The following is an 18,469-nucleotide window of genomic DNA, read 5'->3' as shown; positions in this document are numbered from 1 at the left end:
CTATGAACTCTTCCTCAAAGCTACCCTGGCCAATTTGCTTTGTCTAATCAATATGAAGGTTAAACTCGCCCATGAATATTGCTGTTCCTTTATTACAAGCCTTCATTATTTCTTGATTTCTACTTCGTCCAACGGGGCCTATAAACTACGCCCAACAGCGACTTTTTCCACTTATTATTTCTTATCTCCAGCCAAACTGATTCAACATCTTGATCTTCTGAGCCAATATCGTTTCTCACTAACGCACTGATTAACGCACTAACGCATCCTTTATTAACAGTGCTACCCCACCTCCTTTTCCTTTCTGTCTGTCCTACTGAATTGTCAAAAAACCCATAATATTTAGTTTCCAGTCCTGGTCACCTTGCAACCACGTCTCTGTAATGGCTATCAGATCATACCCATTTATGCTGTCGACTCATCTATTTTGTTACGAATGCTACGTGCATTCAGATAAAGAGCTTTTAAATTTGTTTTTTTACCATTTTTTTCCTACTTGGACCCCACTTTCTGATTCACCTTTATGTTTATACATTCTGTCCCTTCCTGGCACGCTCTGGTTTTCATTTCCCCCGGTGTTACCCTGCTCTATTGCCTTCTCATTTTTCTTTTACTTTTTTAAATTTTTTGCTCACTTGAATCCTCCCCCCACTAATTAGTTTAAAGCCCTCTCTACAGCTCTAGTTATTCGATTCACGAGGACCCTAGTCCCAGCACGGTCTAAGTAGAGCTCGTCCAAACGGAACAGCTCCCTCTTACCCCAGTACTGGTGCCAGTGTCCCACGAACCAAAACCCATTTCTCCCACACCAGTTTTTGAGCCACGTGTTTAATTCTCTGATCTTATTTACCCTATGCAAATTTGCTCGTGGCTCAGGTAGTATTGCAGAGATTATTACCTTTGTGGTTCTGCTTTTTAATTTGGCCACGAGCTGCTCATAATTCCTCAGCAGAATCTCTTTCTTTGTCCTATCTATGTAGTTGGTACCCACATGGACCACGACAACTGGATCTTCCCTTCCCATTCCAAGTTCCTCTCCAGCCCTGAGAAGATGTCCTTAACCCTGGGACTCTCGCTCTCGGCTGCAGAAGACCTTATCTATCCTCCTATTTATGATACTGTCCCCTACCGCTACAACATTTCTTTTTACTCCCCCCACTTGAATGGTTCCCTGTACCATGGTGCTGTGGTCAGTTTGCTTATCCTCCCTGCAGTCCCTGCTCTCGTCCACACAGGGAGTAAGAGCCTCAGGCTGAGGCTCCTCCATCACTCCATCCTGAATCCCCATACCTTCCTCACTTGTAGTCACACCCTCCTGTCCCTGACCACGGATCGAATTTGAATCAATTACACTAATTGTTGTGACTAGCTCCTGGATCGCGGCATCCAGGTAACTCTCCCCCTCCCTGATGTGTTGTAGTGTCCGCAGCTCGGACTTCAGCTCATCAACACGGAGCCAAAGTTCCTGAGCTGCAGACACTTGCTGCAGATGTGGTCGCCGTGGACCTCAATGGGGTCAACCAGCTCCCACATGCAACAACAGAATCACATCACCTGTCCTGCCTTCTCTAATGTATTTAATTAAGTGGGATTTAATCCCAGGCCCTAATCTAAGGCCCTTAATTTAAAGCGAGAGAGAAAAACTCACCAACCAATCACTTCCCTGCCTTCCTGTGGCTGGCTGCTCCTTTTATGTTCCGCTGCTGCTGGTGTTGTTCCGACACAAGTCCGGGGTGTCGGTGTTTTAGCGATACTCAGCGCATCATGGCAGTCAATGCCCAATATCCAGGGAGCATCCATGATGCTTTCATCTTACGTGAGACATGTTCCAGCGTCAACCACAAGGCCAGAGCTGGATGCTGGGGGACAAAGGTTACGGCCTCGCCACCTGGCTCATGGCCCCCCCTCCGGAACCCTCAGACAGAAGCCGAGCATCGCTATAATGAGAGCCATGCAGCCACACGCAACATCGCCGAACAGACAATTGGAGTGCTAAAGCAGTGCTTCTGATGCCTGGACCACTCTGGAGGCTGCATACAATACTCCCTCAGCAGGTCTCTGAGTTCATTGTGGTGTGCTGCATGGTACACAACTTAGCTATCATGAGGGGACAGGATTTGCCAATGGGGATTGCAGGACCATCTCGGGGGGGGGGGGGGGGGGGGTCGGTTGAGGAGGAGGAGGAGGAGGAGAAAGATGAGGAAGAGGAGCCTAGCGAGGAACCCATGCCACCACTACCCCCACCACAACCACAGGGGAGGCATTATGAAAATTTTGCCGCTGCAAAAGCCTTATGTTAGCAGCTCATAATTGAATGCTTTGCTTGAACAGTGAACGGCATATGTTTGACTGTTGCCTGGCCACTCTATCCCACCATGCTGACTATTGCCCCTCTTATTCTGCAAATGAGACACTACACAGGAATAGTTATGGTGAACAAAGGAATTTATGAAACATTGTAAACTTTTATAACTTTGTTAATTTAATTTTTAAACTTTAATAAAATAGCACTAAATTATCAACATCCAGTAGTGTGATTATTCAACAATAACAACAATATTTATTATAAGCAACAGAATGCACAACATAATGCAGCAACCCCTGCCCCACAATCTTTTACCACCGGCTCTTTCCCCCCCTTGCCTGCTGTTCGTACCCAAAGTGGCACCAAGATGGCGTGCAGTTAGGCTGCCAGAGCGCTGCTGTGTTGAAGGGAGAGACAACGGAGAGGCCGTCTGGGGACGCACTGGACCAGCTCGTGGCCTGTTAGGCCCGGCTTCTGACTGGCGAGCCTCTTCATCAGCGTCGACAGTCACAGGTGGTGTGGGTCTGGGTGTGACACTGGGGAACGCACAGAGTATGGCGGAAGGGTTAATGGACTGCATCACCTGCACAAACTGAAGCAGAGCTTGTGCCTGTGATGCACCATATTCAGCAAGGCTTCGTGCCACACTCTCCGGGACTCCAGTGTCACTGCTGGAGGTCATCAGCCTCGTGTGGGCACTGATGGCCTCGCCGGTTTCACGGCTCGCACCGACAATCTGCGACCCTACCTCCGTAATGGTCGCAGTGAGATTTTCGATGGTCGCGGGAATCCTACGCAGGACATCAAGGAACTGACAGGTGAGGTGGATGCTCTCTCTGGACAGTGCCACCATGTCCAGTTCCGCCTCTGTCTGTCAGCAGACCGACTTTGCCGACTCACCCTCCGGAGAGATGGCATGCGGAATTTGACCCCAGAACTTTGTTGCTGCACGCCACTAGTCCCAGGAGCCTCGGAGGTATCAAACCCCGAGAAAGTTACATCATCGTCCTCAGATGAGGTGATTGCCGATGGTAAAAGAGGGGTGGATTGCGTCTGCCCCAGAGTCGGCTGATCTCTGAACTCGTGCTCTTTCTCCTCTTCCTCCTCCACACGATGGCCTGATGTGGAGGGTTGATTTGAGGGAAGCTGCGGCTGTGGTTGGTCATCTAGAAGTAGAAAGCAACAGATGAGTGGTTAGCAGCAGGAGAGTGGGCAGGGTGACATGACGAAGGTCACATAGCACAGGTTCATTTGAAGGACTGCCGCGACTCCATTATATCTAGTCCAAAGACACTGCAGGACATTGCCCCAACCCTAGTCCAAAGACACTGCATGACATTGCCCCAACCCTAGTCCAGAGACACTGCATCACATTGCCCCAACCCTAGTCCAGAGACACTGCATCACATTGCCCCAACCCAACCCAGGGAATGTGCAGGACTTACCCTCAGTATCCAAGCGGGGGGTCAGCGCCCCCAGTGGCAGTTGCCCAACCCAAGACGCTGATGAGGCCTGCCACCTGCTCCTTGAGGTCGGTAAGTGGCAGAGTCTGAGGCGGACCACCGCCTGTCCACACCTGTTTGCGGCGGTTATGTGACTTCTTTGCCTGCAAAGATGAAAATGGGAATGGTTACCAGATGGTCCATCTGCTCTTATGGCACACACACATAGCCAGCAAAGCACTTGTATCATACTGCCTGAATGTAATATAGTCCTCTGTTTAACAGCCTTGGAAGTTGCACATGGTTCATCAGGAGGACATCAAAGTGCAGAAGCACCTTATGAGATCTCAGAAAGCAATCTTAATAATGTGTAAAGATCATTCAAGGCAAATAGGGTGCCAAACTAAGCCTACCTATGTGTTATGCATTTTAGAAGGCAACCCACAGAGTGCACAGAGACAGCAACAGTATGAGAACACCCACAGACTGCTGACAGGCATCAAAAGCATGAGAACAAATAGTGTGTCAGATTTATAATTGAAGTAATGAAGGAGAGCATCAATAAAATTTGTACTCACTCCAACCACCCTCGAAAGATCATTGAACTTTTATCGGCACTGCGTGCCACTCCTGACGACGGTGTCTGAGGCAGAGACCTCCTCAGCGATTTCCCTCCGTATGCGATTAAAAATGGATGGCAGGGATCTAGATCCACCCCTCCGATGTCATTCCTGCCATCTTCTCTCCACAGCCCCCACGAGAGCTTCGTCAGCCTCTTGGCTAAATCGCTTGGCACACAATCTACAATCCTCCTCCTCCATGATCAAAATCCAATTTTAAAATGGCTGATTCAGCTGCGGATGTATTGCGCATGCGCGTGGGCGCGTCCTGCATTAGTGGTTGCGATCGGATAGCAGACCAGAAGCACAGGAAGAAAAAAAAATGTGCGCATATGCAGAACGGCCGATTTTTTTTAGTGCCGGAACTTTTGGCTCCAGCACACAAATTGTGTGGTGCAACGCTGGAGATAGCGCTAACGCTCCTCGTGAACTTTCATTTGGCAAAAGTTGCATAGTCTGGCGCCAACGCTAACCCGGCGCTAAAATTTTGATTTTGCCACGATTTGCGCTCGCAAACGGGTGAAATCGCAAAAAGCCAAAACTCCAGCCCTATACACCCCACTATAGATTTAGGCACATAATCTAGGCTGACATTTCAGTGCAGTGCCAAGGGGATACTGGAGTGCAGGAAGTGCTGTTTTTTGTATGAAATGTTAGACAAAGCCCCATCTGCCTGCTCTGGTGAAAGTAAAAGATAAAGTAGCACAAAGCATAGCAGCGAAAATTCTCCTGGTGTCCTGGCCAATACTCCTCCAAAAACAGAATATCTGGGTCATTTACTCATTTTCTGTTTGAAGGACCTCTTAATGCACAAACTGGCTGCCACATTTGCCAACATAACAACAGTTACTGAACTTCAAAAAAAAGTCATCATCATCATCATAGGCAGTCTCTCGGAATCGAGGAAGACTTGCTTCCACTCTTAGCATGAGTTCTTAGGTGGCTGTGCAGTCCAATACAAGAACCACAGTCTCTGTCCCAGGTGGGACAGATAGTCGTTGAGGGAAAGAGTGGGCAGGAAGCCTGGTTTGCCGCATGCTCCTTCCGCTGCCTGCGCTTGATTTCTGCATGCTCTCGGCAACGATACTCAAGGAGCTCAGCGCCCTCCTGAATGCACTTCCTCCACTTAGGGCGGTCTATGGCCAAGGACTCCCAGGTGTCAGTGGTAATGTCGCACTTTATCAGGGAGGCTTTGAGGGTGTCCTCTGCCTGGCTTTGGCTCGTTTGCCTTGGACTAGTTCTAAGTAGAGCGCTTGCTTTGGGAGTTTCGTGTCTGGCATGCGAACTATGTGGCCTGCCCAGCAGAGTTAAAACAGTTACTGAACTTCAAAAAAAAGTAATTGGTTATAAAACACTTTTGGACATCCTGGAGACACTGCATAAAAGTAAATCCTTTCTTTACAACAGATAGAATCAATTTGCATTTTTCAATTCCCAATCACAAGCACAAGAATAGGCCTGAAATTTGCGCTGGGTAATAACAGCAAACTAACAGCGCTCACTGTTATTAACTCTTCGAAATTGACCACAACTTCAGGATTTATCGCATGCACATCTAAACGTGGAAATGCTGAAGTTGCGGACAGTCTTTCACTGCTCCGACACTGGCTGCGCTGTGCTCCCCCTCCCCCATAGCTGGCAATCAGTGTAATCAGTGAAACTAATGAAAACTTGGGCTTTTCTGCAGTAATATCACTGTTAAATACATTAAAAGTTAAGCCTTGTTGGGTGGTTTTAACAGCGTATTGACTACTAAACAAATGTTATGGCCCTGAAAAACTAATTATAATTTGGTGGAATGTCAAATTTCTCCATAATCATGAAAATTACAATTTAAGAAACTTAAAAAAGTTTTTTTTTAAGTTTGTTCATCTTTATTTCAGGTTCTACCTTATACCCATGCGAGAGCCCCAATCTTTGTTTTGCTCTCTGTAACATTTTTTAAAAGTCTGAATAAAAGCAACTTCTTCACTTCCTGGTTTCCTGTCCAAGAATTCTGCACTGTGATTGGCTGCTTAGACAGCTTGTTGACATTTCAGCAGCTCGCACTAGGGATTCCCCACTATTCTACACTGATCTGACTGAAGCATAGAAAAAGGCAAACTTCTTGCCAGAGACCACAAAATCACTGTGGGCAGCTTTCTTCGGGGCCAGCAACAAACGTCTTTGTTTCACCGCTGACCGCAAATTCCAGGCCAAAGTCTAGCAGGGGATTAACCCAGCTCTCTCTAGAGTCGATATATTATGAATGTCCTCCACCCTTACCACCACCAACTCCCAACCCTTTAGGGGGCACAACTTTTGGCGAGATAAAAAAGATCAAGTGGTGCTGATATCTGTGTAACCCTGAATCCCTTGCAGATCAATGGATCAACAAATCTTGTTCTCAAAATTTAGTACAGTCCTACTCCTACTATACCAACAGTGACAATCTTTGCTGACTTATCTGATTTTTTTTAAAGATTTGGGCTTTATTAAAGTATTGTGTAGGAAGCAGTCGTGTGCATACATTAAAATCCAGTTATCTATAGTGAAAAGTAGACATACCCGTTAAGGCTGCTTTTCCTCAATCAGGGCGGGTTGTGCACTTTAAACCTTGGACTCTATTTAAAGCAGTGTGAGAATTTGGAAAGGTGTGGGGGATTTATTATCGCTCAGATATCAGCATTTTAACCCCTTTGGGACTTATTACAATTTGCAAAACCGGGGAAGCAGAATCACTCGACAGCAAACAAAGGCAAACTTTCTTACGATCAGTAGTGATAGTTGACAGTAGGTGACTTATCAAAGTGTTATACCCAGCGCGGTTTGCGCGGCCCCTGGCCTGCGAGCACCATCGGAGCAGGCCGGGGAGCGGAGGGAGCAGCGTGGCGGCATACCACTTCAGGGAGCAGCACGTGCTAGAGCAGGAGAGCAACGGCAGTGAAGAGGGCGACTGGACTGGACGTCACCAAGATCCAAGTCGGTGATTGGAGCGTGGGCAGGTACAGCAGGAGCAGCAAGGTCGGGGCGAAGGAGCAGCGAGAGATTGTAAAGGGATGTGATTGGGACCCAGGAGAGGCATGAGATTGGGGCCCAGAAGAGGCGAGGGCCCAGGGGGAGCACAGGTCAGCCCACACTGCGATATGTGTGCGCACTCGGTCTGTATAGCAGAGCCAATCTCCAGTTGTCTTGGTTAATCCTTGCCACTGGGCCAAGACCTAGCTCTGCCAAGCCCGTGTGGCGACTGGTGTGCAACGGCCAACACACGTTAAAAAAGTCCACGAACAGGCATCTTCCACCCTTCAAGATTTAGTTCGAGACCTGGAATATTAGATCCTTCATTGAAACACCTGTGAACTTTTTGGCGTGGAACCAAGTCATCCTCGATTGGAGGGACTGCCTATGATGACGATACCCAGCTTGCAGATTTTCATTGAAATCCACTCAGCCTTCAATAATGGAAGATAATACAGTAGGATCATTATTTTTGTTGAGACGATATAAATTACTATTTTGATAAGTTGGAGATGAAAAGCCGAATGATACCAATGGCAATCACATCGGACAAGCTCTCCGAAATAACCACCGCTGGAATTACCAAGCTGGAAATCAACCAATGTTAACAACTGGTCTTTGTTTCTCCCCATTTGTTTTCAGCTTATTCGGGCTGGAAACATATCTGGGGAGGAGTTGTGGGGTATCGGGAATTCCTGGCACTGGCTGCTAGTTAATGTAACCTCCCCACAGTCTGATACAACGGAACAAAGCGCCTTCATTCAAACCCGGCTCCTAATCCCAATGTTACTTGGGTTCAAGAGTAAGTACATTAAACTATACAGCAGTAAAATATATGTATTTAAAAAAAACATTCAAACCACTCTTACTTCACTCGTAAGCCACCTCCCAAGTTTTACATGATCCGGAAATAACACGCAACCGAGGGCACTGCGGGCGTTACCAGGTCACGTGTTCGGGGTTTATGAAGGTTTTGTTTATTCTCTGACTTAATGGCCCAGATCTTCCTGTCGCCTCGCCGTTATTTATGCACAAATGCTACAGCAGCTTCAGGCTAGGGACAGATGCACTTTTGCACTTAAATATCCAGAAGTTGCGCCGCTCCACTGTTAACTTTGTGAAAACGGCATCTCGCTGTCTGGCTCACCATTACAATGCATTGAATGGCGTGAAGTTACTGCATTTGTGCGGTAGATACGAACTAAACGTGCCACAGAAAGTTAAGTCTTCATTCCAGTCGAACTATCCTTTTCACAATGTGTTAATTACTGCCAGTCAGTAAAATTAACTATTACAAGTGTGGAGTCTCATTCCTTCAGGTTTTAATTGTTGGAGATTTAAAAAAATTTAACATTTTAATGTTTTTAAACTTTTCCTTTCTGTCACTTTCTCTCAATTCAATCAGAAACATAGAAAATAGGTGCAGGAGTAGGCCATTCGGCCCTTCGAGCCTGCACCACCATTCAATCAGATCATGGCTGATCATTCCCTCAGTACCCCTTTCCTGCTTTCTCTCCATACCCCTTGATCCCCTTAGCCGTAAGGGCCATATTTAACTCCCTCTTGCATATATATCCAATGAACTGGCATCAACAACTCTGCAGCAGGGAATTCCACAGGTTAGCAACTCGCTGAGTGAAGATGTTTCTCATCTCAGTCCTAAATGGCCTACCCCTTATCCTAAAACTATGTCCCCTGGTTCTGGACTTCCCCAACATCGAAAACATTCTTCCCGCATCTAACCTGTCCAGTCCCATCAGAATTTTATACGTTTCTATGAGATCCCCTCTCATCCTTCTAAACTCCAGTGAATAAAGGCCCAGTTGATCCAGTCTCTCCTCATATGACAGTCCAGCCATCCCTGGAATCAGTCTGGTGAACCTTCGCTACACTCTCTCAATAGCAAGAACGTCCTTCCTCAGATTAGGAGACCAAAACTGAACACAATATTCCAGGTGAGGCCTCACTAAGGCCCTGTACAACTGCAGTAAGATGTCCTTGTTCCTATATTCAAATCCCCTAGCTATGAAGGCCAACATACCATTTGCCTTCTTCACCGCCTGCTGTACCTGCATGCCCACTTTCAGTGACTGATGAACCATGACCCCAGGTCTCATTGCACCTCCCCTTTTCCTAATCTACCGCCATTCAGATAATATTCTGCCTTCGTGTTTTCGCCCCCAAAGTGGATAACCTCACATTTATCCACATTATACTGCATCTGCCATGTATTTGCCCACTCGCCTAACCTGTCCAAGTCATCCTGCAGCCTCTTAGTGTCCTCCTCACAGCTCACACCGCCACCCAGCTTAGTGTCATCTGCAAACTTGGAGATATTACACTCAATTCCATCATCTAAATCATTGATATATATTGTAAAGAGAGCTGGGATCCCAACACTGAGTCCTGCGGCACTCCACTAGTCACTGCCTGCCATTCTGAAAAGGACCCGTTTATCCCGACTCTCTGCTTCCTATCTGCCAACCAGTTCTCTATCCACGTCAGTACATTACCCCCAATACCATGTGTTTTGATTTTGCACACCAATCTCTTATGTGGGACCTTGTCAAAAGCCTTTTGAAAGTCTAAATACACCACATCCACTGATTCTCCCTTGTCCACTCTACTAGTTACATCCTCAAAAAATTCCAGAAGATTTGTCAAGCATGATTTCCCTTTCATAAACCCATGCTGACTTGGACCAATCCTGTCACTGCTTTCCAAATGCGCTGCTATTTCATCCTTAATGATTGATTCCAACATTTTCCCCACCACCGATGTCAGGCTAACCGGTCTATAATTACCCGCTTTCTCTCTCCCTTTTTTAAAAATTGGTGTTACATTAGCAACCCTCCAGTCCATAGGAACTGATCCAGAGTCGATAGACTGCTGGAAAATTATCACCAATGCATCCATTATTTCGAGGGCCACTTTCTTTAGTACTCTGGGATGTAGACTATCAGTCCCTGGGGATTTATCGGCCTTCAATCTGCATGGCAGATAAATGTGGATAAATGTGAGGTTATCCATTTTGGGGGCAAAAACACGAAGGCAGAATATTATCTGAATGGCGGCAGACTAGGAAAAGGGAAGGTGCAACAAGACCTGGGTGTCATGGTTCATCAGTCACTGAAAGTGGGCACGCAGGTACAGCAGGAGGTAAAGAAGGCAAATGGTATGTTGGCCATCATAGCTAGGGGATTTGAATATAGAAGCAGGAAGGTCTTACTGCAGTTGTACAGGGCCTTAGTGAGGCCTCACCTGGAATATTGTGTTCAGTTTTGGTCTCCTAGTCTGAGGAAGGACTTTCTTGCTATTGAGGGAGTGCAGTGAAGGTTCACCAGACTGATTCCAGGGATGGCTGGGCTGTCATATGAGGAGAGACTGGATCAACTGGGCCTTTATTCACTGGAGTTTAGAAGGATGAGAGTGGATCTCATAGAAACATATAAGATTCTGACGGGACTGGACAGGTTAGATGCGGGAAGAATGTTCCCGATGTTGGGGAAGTCCAGAACCAGGGGACATAGTCTTAGAATAAGGGGTAGGCCATTTAGGACTGAGATGAGGAGAAACTTCTTCACTCAGAGAGTTGTTAACCTGTGGAATTCCCTGCCGCAGAGAGTTGTTAATGGCAATTCACTGGATATATTCAAGAGGGAGTTAGATATGGCTCTTAGGGTTAAGGGGATCAAGGGGTATGGAGAGAAAGCAGGAAAGGGGTACTGAAGGAATGATCAGCCATGATCTTATTGAATGGCGGTGCAGGCTCGAAGGGCCGAATGGCCTACTCCTACACCTATTTTTCTATGTTTCTAATCCCGTCAATTTCCCGAACACAATTTCCCGCCTAATAAGGATATCCTTCAGTTCCTCCTTCTCACTAGACCCTCGGTCCCCTAGTACATCCAGAAGGTTATTTGTGTCTTCCTTTGTGAAGACAGAACCAAAGTACTTGTTCAGTTGGTCTGCCCATTATAAATTCACCCGAATCAGACTGCAAGGGACCTACGTTTGTCTTCACTAATCTTTTTCTCTTCACATATCTATAGAAGCTTTTGCAGTCAGTTTTTACATTTCCATGCAAGCTTCCTCTCGTACTCTATTTTCCCCCTCTTAATTAACCCCTTTGCCCTCTTCTTCTGAATTCTAAATTTCTCCCAGTCCTCCGGTTTGCTGCTTTTTCTGGCTAATTTGTATGCCTCTTCCTTGGATTTAACACTATCCTTAATTTCCCTTGTTAGCCATGGTTGAGTCACCTTCACTGTTTTATTTTTATTCCAGACAGGGATGTACAATTGTTGAAGTTCATTCATGTGATCTTTAAAGGTTTGCCATTGCCTATCCACCGTCAACCCTTTAAGTATCATTTGCCAGTCTAATATAGCCAATTCACGCCTCATACCGTCAAAGTTACCTTTCCTTAAGTTCAGGACCCTAGTTTCTGAATTAACTTTGTCACTCTCCACCTTAATAAAGAATTCTACCATTTTATGGTCACTCTTCCCCAAGGGGCCTCGCACAACAAGATTTCTAATTAGTCCCTTCTTGTTACACATCACCCAGTCTAGGATGGCCAGCTCTCTAGTTGGTTCCTCGACATATTGGTCTAGAAAACCATCCCTAATACACTCCAGGAAATCCTCCTCCACCGCATTGCTACCAGTTAGGTTAGCCCAATCAATATGTAAATTAAAGTCGCCCATGTTTACTACTATACCTCTATTGCACACATCCCTTATTTCTTGTTTGATGCTGTCCCCATCCACACTACTACTATTCGGTGGTGTGTACACAACTCCCACTAGCGTTTTCTGCCCTTTGGTATTCCGTAGCTCCACCCATACCGATTCCACATCATCCAAGCTAATGTCCTTCCTTACAAATGCATTGATTTCCTCTTTAACCAGCAACGCCACCCCGCCTCCTTTTCCTTTCTGTCTATCCTTCCTAAATGTTGAATACCCCTGGATATTGAGTTCCCAGCCTTGGTCACCCTGGAGCCATGTTTCCGTGATGCCAATCACATTGTATCCATTAACTGCTATCTGCGGAGTTAATTCGTCCACCTTATTCCGAATACTCCTCACATTGAGGCACAGAGCCTTCAGACTTGTCTTTTTAACACACTTTGACTCTTTAGAATTTTGCTGTAAAGTGGCCCTTTTTGTTTTTTGCCTTGGGTTTCTCTGCCCTCCACTTTTACTATTCTCCTTTCTATCTTTTGCTTCCGTCTCCATTTTATTTCCCTCTGTCTCCCTGCATAGGTTCCCATTCCCCTGCCATATTAGTTTAACTCCTCCCAAACAGCACTTGCAAACACTCCCCCTAGGACATTGGTTCCGGTCCTGCCCAGGTGCAGACCGTCCGGTTTGTACTGGTCCCACCTTCCCCCAAAACTGGTTCCAATGCCCCAGGAATTTGAATCACTCCCTTTCTGCACCACTGCTCAAGCCACGTATTCATCTGAGCTATCCTGCGATTCCTACTGACTAGCACGTGGCACAGGTAACAATCCTGAGAATACTATTTTTGAGGTCCTACTTTTTAATTTAACTCCTAGCTCCCTAAATTCGTCTCGTAGGACCTCATCCCGTTTTTTACCTATATCGTTGGTACCTATATATGTACCACGACAACTGGCTGTTCACCCTCCCTTTCCCATTCTTTATTTCTCTTTCTGTGCCTCATTTAACATTGAGTTCACTCACTCTGATTTACACTTCAGTCCTTGTGCTGTTTATTTCAAAAGGTTTCAATCTGATTGCTTAATAAGATACACAGTTACTTGCCCTGTCCACTCGGGTCCCAGATGCTTGGTTGCCCTCAGTGCGACGTTATCAGCTTGCATTTTCAGTAACTTGCCACACCAAAAATGTAAAAACCTAATGGTCCCAAGGCAAGTCTAACCATTGGCAGATGCGGTTAAATGCCCTACTGCAGCAACTATGGTCCATTATGGGAGTATGAAACTTTAGTCCGTTTTCCTCATCACCTGTATCTTTGATTTTAATATAACTGTGGACTATTTTTGAATTTCGAACCAGCTCTCCGATAACAGAAACTTGTGATGTCACAGCTGCCTCCACCATTGCCACACTTTTTCCACAAAATTTCATTTTTAAAACTGAATTAGAATAATCAAACTCTAATGTTGTAGTGTCTATACAGAGTTAAGGTTTTAGAACAGTTCTTTCTATAAAAATTATTTGAAACTATTCTACAAGACATTTAGATTTGTAGCTTTTTTTTAAAATAAACACTTTGTGGGAATTGTGTTGTGTACACATGTTCAGGAGCCAATCTTAATGGAAGAGTTTGTGAACAAATGAATAAAGATTTTTCAGAGTCACAGTGTGAACATACAACACGTTACCGCATCACTTCATATTGCTCTTTTACCTCTCAAACAAAAATAAAAGTTTGGCAAATTATTTTTCTTAAAGACATTATCCATTATAAATAACTACACTTTTCAACTGTCAGAGAGTAATGCAATGTTGTATTCATAAAACAAATAGCCTCCCAGTTTATGTATTGTTGCATACAGTCAGGACAATTGTGAAGGTACAACCTCAACAAGAAGTTGCGATTATCATCATTATCATCATAGGCAGTCCCTCGGAATCAAGGAAGACTTGCTTCCACTCTTAACATGAGTTCTTAGGTGGCTGACCAATCCAATACGAAAACCAGTCTCTGTCACAGGTGGGGCAGATAGTCGTTGAGCGAAGGGGTGGGTGGGACTGGTTTGCCGCACACTCTTTCCATTGCCTGCACTTGATTTCTGCACGCTCTCGGCGATGAGACTCGAAGTGCTCAGTGCCCTCCCGGATGCGCTTCCTCCACTTAGGGCGGTTTTTGGCCAGGGTCTCCTAGGTGTCAGTGGGGCTGTTGCACTTTCTGTGGGAGGCTTTGAGGGTGTCCTTGTAACATTTCCGCTGCTCACCTTTGACTCATTTATCATGAAGGAGTTCCGAGTAGAGTGCTTGCTTTGAACGTGTCTGGCATACGGACTATGTGGTCTGCCCAGCGGAGCTGATCAAATGTAGTCAGTGCTTCGATGCTGGGGATGTTGGCCTGGTCGAGGACGCTAAGGTTGGTGCATCTGCCCTCCCAAGAGATTTGTAGCATCTTGCAGAGACATCGTTGGTGGTATTTCTCCAGCGACTTGAGGTGCCTACTGTACATGGTCCATGTTTCTTAGCTATACAGGAGGGCGGATATTACTACAGCCCTGTAAACCATGAGCTTGGTGGCAGTTTTGAGGGACTGGTCTTCAAACACTCTTTTCCTCAGGCGGCCGAAGGCTGCACTGGTGCACTGGAGGCCATTCTCTGGTTGGCAACCAATAACTAGTGGTGTGCCACAGGGATCAGTGCTGGGAACTCAACTATTTACAATCAATATTAATGACTTGGAAGAAGGGACTCAGTGTAACGTAGCCAAGTTTGCTGACGATACAAAGATGGGAGGAAAAGCAATGTGTGAGGAGGACACAAAAAATCTGCAAAAGAACATAGAGAGGTTAAGTGAGTAGGCAAAAATTTGGCAGATAGAGTATAATGTGGAAAGTGTGAGGTCATGCACTTTGGCAGAAAACATAGAAACATAGAAAATAGGTGCAGGAGTAGGCCATTCGGCCCTTCGAGCTTGCACCACCATTCAATAAGATCATGGCTGATCATTCCCTCAGTCCCCCTTTCCTACTTTCTCTCCATACCCCTTGATCCCCTTAGCCATAAGGGCCATACCTAACTCCCTCTTGAATATATCCAATGAACTGGCATCAGCAACTCTCTGCGGCAGGGAATTCCACAGGTTAACAACTCTGAGTGAAGAAGTTTCTCCTCATCTCAGTCCTAAATGGCCTACCCCTTATCCTAAGACTGTCCCCTGGTTCTGGACTTCCCCAACATCGGGAACAATCTACCCGCATCTAACCTGTCCCGTCCCATCAGAATTTTGTATGTTTCTATGAGATCCCCTCTCATTCTTCTGAACTTCAATGTATAAAGGCCCAGTTGATCCAGTCACTCCTCATATGTCAGTCCAGCCATCCCGGGAATCAGTCTGGTGAACCTTCGCTGCACTCCCTCAATAGCAAGAACATCCTTCCTCAGATTAGGAGACCAAAACTGAACACAATATTCCAGGTGAGGCCTCGCCAAGGCCCTGTACAACTGCAGTAAGACCTCCCTGCTCCTGTATTCAAATCCCCTAGCTATGAAGGCCAACATACCATTTGACTTCTTCACCACCTGCTGTACCTGTATGCCAACTTTCAATGACTTATGAACCATGACCCCCAGGTCTCGTTGCACCTCCCCTTTTCCTAATCTGCCACCATTCAGATAATATTCTGTATTTGCGTTTTTGCACCCATAGTGGATAACCTCACATTTATCCACATTATACTGCATCTGCCATGCATTTGCCCACTCACCTAACCTGTCCAAGTCATCCTGCAGCCTCTTAGCGTCCCCCTCATAGCTCACACCACCACCCAGTTTAGTGTCACCTGCAAACTTGGAGATATTACACTCAATTCCTTCATCCAAATCATTGATGTATATTGTAAAGAGCTGGGGTCCCAGCACGGAGCCCTGCGGCACTCCACTAGTCACTGCCTGCCATTCTGAAAAGGACCCGTTTATCCCAACTCTCTGCTTCCTGTCTGCCAACCAGTTCTCTATCCACGTCAGTATATTACCCCCAATACCATGTGCTTTGATATTGCACACCAATCTCTTGTCTGGGACCTTGTCAAAAGCCTTTTGAAAATCCAAATACACCACATCCACTGGTTCTCCCTTGTCCACTCTACTAGTTACATCCTCAAAAAATTCTAGAAGATTTGTCAAGCATGATTTCCCCTTCATAAATCCATGCTGACTTGAAACGATCCTGTCACTGCTTTCCAAATGTGTGGCTATTTCATCCTTAATAATTGATTCCAACATTTTCCCCACCACTGATGTCAGGCTAACCGGTCTATAATTACCAGCTTTCTCTCTTCCTCCCTTTTTAAAAAGTGGTGTTACATTAGCTACCCTCCAGTCCATAGGAACTGATCCAGAGTCGATAGACTGTTGGAAAATGATCACCAATGCATCCACTATTTCTAGGGCCACTTCTTTAAGTACTCTGGGATGCAGACCCCGGGGATTTATCGGCCTTCAATCCCATCAATTTCCCCAACACAATTTCCCACCTAATAAGGATATACTTCAGTTCCTCCTTCTCACTAGACCCTCGGTCCCCTAGTACTTCCGGAAGGTTATTTATGTCTTCCTCCGGGAACATAAAAACTGACTGCAAAAGCTTCCATAGATATGTGAAGAGAAAAAGATTGTTTTTTCTATGTGATCTTTAAATGTTTGCCATTGCCTATCCACCGTCAACCCTTTAAGAATGATTTGCCAGTCTATTCTAGCCAATGCACGCCTCAAACCATCGCAGTTACCTTTCCTTAAGTTCAGGGCCCTAGTTTCTGAATTAACAGTGTCACTCTCCATCCTAATAAATAATTCTACCATGTTATGGTCACTCTTCCCCAAGAGGTCTCGCACAACAAGATTGCTAATTAGTCCTTTCTCATTACACATCACCCAGTCTAGGATGGCCAGCTCCCTGGTTGGTTCCTCGACATATTGGTCTAGAAAACCATCCCTAATACACTCCAGGAAATCCTCCTCCACCGCATTGCTACCAATTTGGTTAGTCCAATCAATATGTAGATTAAAGTCACCCATGATAACTGCTGTACCTTTAATGCATGCATCCTAATTTCTTGTTTGATGCTGTCCCCAACCTTACTACTACTGTTTGGTGGTGTGTACACAACTCCCACTAGCGTTTTCTGCCCCTTGGTATTCCGTAGCTCCACCCAAACCGATTCCACATCATCCAAGCTAATGTCCTTTCTTACTATTGCATTAATTTCTTCTTTAACCAGCAATGCAAGTTATTATTTAAATGGAGAAAGATTGCAAAGTGCCACAGTACAGTGGGACCTGGGGGTACTTGTGCATGAAACACAAAAGGATAGTATACAGGTACATCAAGTGATCAGGAAGGCCAATAGTATCTTGGCCTTTATTGCAAAGGGAATGGAGTATAAAAGCAGGGAAGTCATGCTACAGCTATACAGGGTATTGATGAGGCCACATCTGGAATACTGCGTGCAGTTTTAGTTTCCATATTTACGAAAGGATATACTTGCTTTGGAGGCAGTTCAGAGACAGTTCACTAGGTTGATTCCGGGGATGAGGGGTTTGACTTATGAGGAAAGGTTGAGTAGGTTGGGCCTCTACTCAGTCAAATTCAGAAGAATAAGAGGTGATCTTATCGAAATGTCTAAGATTATGAGGGGTCTTGACAAGGTGGATGCAGAGAGGATGTTTCCACTGATAGGGGAGACTAGAACTAGAGGGCATGATCTTAGAATAAGGGGCTGCCATTTAAAACAGAGATGAGGAAAAATTTCTTCTCTCAGAGGGTTGTGGATCTGTGGAATTCACTGCCTCAGAGAGCCCTGGAAACTGGGACATTGAATATATTTAAGACAGAAATGGACAGTTTCTTAAACAATAAGGGGTTATGGGGAGTGGGCGGGGAAGTGGAGCTGAGTCCATGATCAGACCAGCCATCATAGGCAGTCCCTCGGAGTCGAGGAAGACTTGCTTCCACTCTTAGCGCGAGTTCTTAAGTGGCTGTACAGTCCAATACGAGAACCACAGTCTCTGTCACAGGTGAGACAGATAGTCATTGAGGGAAAGGGTGGGCAGGGAGTCTGGTTTGGCGCAAGCTCCTTCCGCTGCCTGCGCTTGATTTCTGCATGCTCTCAGCGACGATACTCGAGGAGCTCAGCACCCTCCCGAATGCACTTCCTCCACTTAGGACGGCCTATGGTCAGGGACTCCCAGGTCTCAGTGGGGATGTCGCGCTTTATCAGGGAGGCTTTGAGGGTGTCTTTGTAACGTTTCCTCTGCCCGCCTTTGTCTCGTTTGCCATAGACGAGTTCCAAGTAGAGCGCTTGCTTTGGGAGTCTCGTGTTTGGCATGCGAACTATGTGGCCTGCCCAGCGGAGCTGATCAAGTGTG

General features: G+C 45.9%; 1 protein-coding gene across 3 annotated transcripts in view; it reads right to left on the bottom strand.

Moving 5' to 3' along the window:
• nek3 (NIMA related kinase 3) overlaps positions 1 to 8,264 on the bottom strand; it is a 45,143-nt gene extending 36,879 nt beyond the window's left edge. For all 3 annotated transcript variants that reach the window (XM_070892394.1, XM_070892395.1, XM_070892396.1), the window contains exon 1: positions 8,234 to 8,264. The gene's annotated coding sequence lies outside the window, so the exon portion shown is untranslated. The remainder of the gene's footprint in view (positions 1 to 8,233) is intronic.
• Between the last annotated feature and the right edge of the window lie 10,205 nt (positions 8,265 to 18,469).

Source organism: Pristiophorus japonicus, chromosome 10 (assembly GCF_044704955.1).
Source record: "Pristiophorus japonicus isolate sPriJap1 chromosome 10, sPriJap1.hap1, whole genome shotgun sequence".
Classification (NCBI taxonomy): domain Eukaryota; kingdom Metazoa; phylum Chordata; class Chondrichthyes; family Pristiophoridae; genus Pristiophorus; species Pristiophorus japonicus.
Note: the sequence above shows the minus strand (reverse complement) of the source record. Positions and strands in the feature narration are given on the sequence as shown.